Source organism: Humulus lupulus, chromosome 4 (genome assembly GCF_963169125.1).
Source record: "Humulus lupulus chromosome 4, drHumLupu1.1, whole genome shotgun sequence".
Classification (NCBI taxonomy): domain Eukaryota; kingdom Viridiplantae; phylum Streptophyta; class Magnoliopsida; order Rosales; family Cannabaceae; genus Humulus; species Humulus lupulus.
The window spans coordinates 184115578-184119548 of record NC_084796.1 but is presented as its reverse complement, the minus strand read 5'-3'; positions in this window follow the sequence as shown (position 1 = coordinate 184119548).

The window sequence follows — 3971 nt, the reverse complement described above, 5'->3', positions numbered from 1 at the left end:
CTATGCTAGTGTTTTTGGCTGGTCCGGTACTGGTTCTAGCTTGGTTGGCCCAATCAACCTATCGTATAGCTTCATCCAGTTTTAGAAACTCATTTGTTCGATCTAGAAACTCCCTTGTTGAGTAGACAATTTTTCTTCTAATTTTTGTCCACAAAGAACCTTTAACTTGGATTCTAGCCATGATGGCCATCAACTTTCCATTATCGCTGAATGTTTTGGACATAGCGGCCACTTTCATAAAGCGTTGCACATAATATTTGAGTGGTTCATTAGGTCCTTGCTTAATGTCAACAAGGTCGTTGAGCTCTGCTGGTAGTATACGAGCAACAAATAATTGTGAGTAGAAGAGTGTCATAAATGTATCACAGGAAGTGGTGGTTCCAGGCTCTAGCTTAAAGAACCATCATCGAGCAGAGTCGGCTAGGGTAGCAGGAAAAAATCTTGCAATGGACATCATCTCTTACTCCTTGAAGATCCTTCTGCATCTTGAAGTTATTCACGTGTGACATGGTGTCTTCTTTTCGAGTGTACATCTTCCAAGTTGGCATCTTGAACTTGGGAGGGATGGTATGTGCATTGATTCAATCAGAGAAAGGAGATCTTTTCTTTCTCTCTAAATCGATATCAGTTAATTTTGGGGCAGTCAACTCCAGAACCATCTATGTAAGGGCATCAAGTTGCCCTTGAATAGCTAGAGCAACTAATGGCCAAACTACTAGTGCAGCAATAGGGAGTGTTGCAGCTTCTCCTTGCGGTGCTAGTGGGAATACTAGTGTAATGGGTCCTACAACATTAGACCCATTTCCTTCCTAAAGTTGGTCAAGGACATCTCGCCTTGTCATGTCCTCTATTTCCAAGTCTTTCAAAGACACTTCCTCCTCTAGGTCGCCCCCAACATCTTGGCTATCTGCTTGGGAAGTTCAAGGAGGTGGTCTTGGATGCCCATCATTATGACGATCATCATATTCATGTTCATATAGGTTCTAGTAGCCTCATGTTTGCTTTAATCGGACTACTGACCAAACATGGCTTGAAGAGACACCCATGTTTCATATGCAGTCTCCATGTCTTCAAGCTTCTTTCTGAGTACATCACTCATACTAGCAAGAATGTAACGCTTAGCCTTGTTGTTGGATAAAATCCAAGCATCATACTTCTCCCTAGCAGTTTTGGGAGCAGTGGCAGCAGGGACCTTAGGACATTCCTTAATAAAGACAAACTTATGGTTTTGACAGATCAAAACACTGTTCATGTTTGATTTCCATTTCATAAAAATATCACCAGTAAGTTTCTCATTTGCAAGCAAAGTAGTAATAGGGTTTGAATTATTTGTAACGTCCCAAAATTCCTAATGAGGCTTAGTGCCTCGATTAGCATGTTGGGAAGGCACATAGAATAATTATGTGTTAATTAGTAAATATATGATTGTGTGAATTATATGACTTATATCATGATATGACTGGTTATGCATGTTTGGGTGAATTAAATGTGCTTATAGGCCTGCTTATGCTAAGAGGGGGCATTTTCATAATTTTGACCTGTTGAGGGTATAATTGTAATTATATGTGCTATATTATTGGGATCACATTAATATGTGGGTATATTTCAGATATTCAACACGAGTCGGTCCTTTCAAGCAATTTAGCGGGAAAGTCACAATGGGAAGTTATACCTAGCTCGGGGCGAGACAATGGGTATTTCAGTAATTTTGCATATGTTGGGAATTTTTGTGATATTTTTGAGGAAAATATTTGTATATAGAAGATTAGTGAATTAATTGGGAACTTAAGGTATTAATTGAGGTTTAGCGGGAAACTAGTGTCAAATGACCTATGAGCCCTTGAAGGGCTTCAAAAAAGACTTTAAAGGCAGTTGTGTTTTGGTCTTTTGGGCCCCTTGGACTCATTAAGCTAAGTGTTGAGGGGCTTAGCTTTGCTCTGTACGTTCTCTCATTTTATAGAAAAAGAAGTTTTTCTCTCTTGATACTTTTGAAGAGAGGCTCTCGAATTCTAAAAACAATAACAAGCTTTAAACTTTTTCTTTTCAAATGGTGATTCATCAAAAACCTCCCAAAACATCTTTGGTGGGATTTGGATGCTTGTGGCTGAGAATTTGTAATGACCCAAAACATACAAGACCAAAAGTCATGCAGAAATTTAAAACTTTCTCTATAATTCATCATATTGAAAATCCATATAAAAAAACTTTTAAAAAGGTCGTGTGTGCACAGTTTTAGTTTAGCAAATGGAAATACAAATACTCCTCCACATAGTTATAATAAAATAATTACCCCAAAAGTAATAACGAGCTTTAAACTTTTTCTTTTCATATGGTGATTCATCAAAAACCTCCCCAGATCAGGCCACATGTACATATCCGCAAACAGACTCGGCGCTCACTGATCCACTTTGTCTTTGCACTCACTTACAACATAAACAACTAGGTAAGCAACAACGCTTAGTAAGAATAGTGATGGACCCAAAACGGGTATGTTTTAAATATTTATATCGCAAGCACGCGAATCATTTATATAGAATAGTGACCATGTAAGCAAGGATGTCGAACCCAAAGGAGTTGTCTAAAATAAAAAAGAAAACTATTTTAAACCAAAATTAATAAACTCTAACCTAGCTCCAAAGATTGATGAGATTTTTGTATCAAGAAAATAAAATAAAAGAAATTAAAGAAAATATATAAAAATAACTTAATAGTAGAAATCAAGATGGTAAAAGAAGATTATTAAATTATTAGAATTCTCAAAATATAAGTTCAATAATATTTATAAGTACACTGATTCCCAAGTTTCATTAATAGTAGAAATTAATCAAATCATCACTTGTTCAAATTAGATACTCTACTTAAGCACAAGTTTCTAAAAAAATATATGATTTATCTTCACTTTTAAAATTATAATTTCAAAGTATTTAATGTAAATCAATCTAATGAAATAACAAATAAATCAATGAATATTATTTATAAGGAAAAACATAATATTTTTGTTCTAAGCATTTGATGTGCACAATTTAATGGCACACCTTAATCAAAGAATATTATGATTTTGCACTAATGAAGAACAAAGTGTAAATATGTGCTAACAATAAAAAATACATGATATTTAAGATGTAAGAAGATATTTGAAAAAGAAAAATACATAAACTTTGTTGCACAAATGGGAAATCAACATACAAAATAAATACTATTTAGTTACATATTGTTTCATCATCACCTTAATAATCTTAAAAAGATTAGAAACTCATAACTAGAATAGCAAATACAAACTAAAAATTACAAACATAAATAGGAAAAATGTATGAAGGAACCCCCAAATTTTTCCTCTAAAAACTCATAGAAAAAATGACCAAAAAGAAGAAAAAGATGAAGAGAATAGAGAGGTCTTGAAAGTGTAGAACTTGTGTAGTGTAACCTCTCCAAAAATAGGCACACCCAAATGGTCTTGAAAATTCCCTATTTATAGCCAAAATGAGAGTATTAAAATAATCAATTTAAGTTAATTAAATTAATAATAATATGGAAAATAGGGGTAAATTATAGGGTGTAATGATGATTTTATGGGGTAAAATGTGTAGAAAAATTGGGTAAAAATGTGGTATTTTTAAACAAAAGGGACAAGGGGACAAGGTTCTTTTGTTGGGCTCAAAAAAAGGAAAAAGTTGTGGGTTTTGGTGGCTGTGACAGATGGGAATTGGGCCATGTGGTGGGTTGGTGCTAAAGGCTTGGATCGAGCCTGGCAGGGAGGCATTACCTTCTAGATTGCTGGGACTTCAGCTGGGCCGAGTGAATGCATAGGCCCGTGGGGGTAGGAGAGCAGCTGGGCTCAGGCTTGGGAGGCTAGCCCACGTTGGTGCTGGGCATGGGTAAAAGCAGGGAGTGAGGCTTGGCTGAAGAGGCAGGCTAGATGCTTCGGTTTGGGCAGGTGAGCTGGGCCTTGGGGCGTGTTGGGCCGTGGTGTT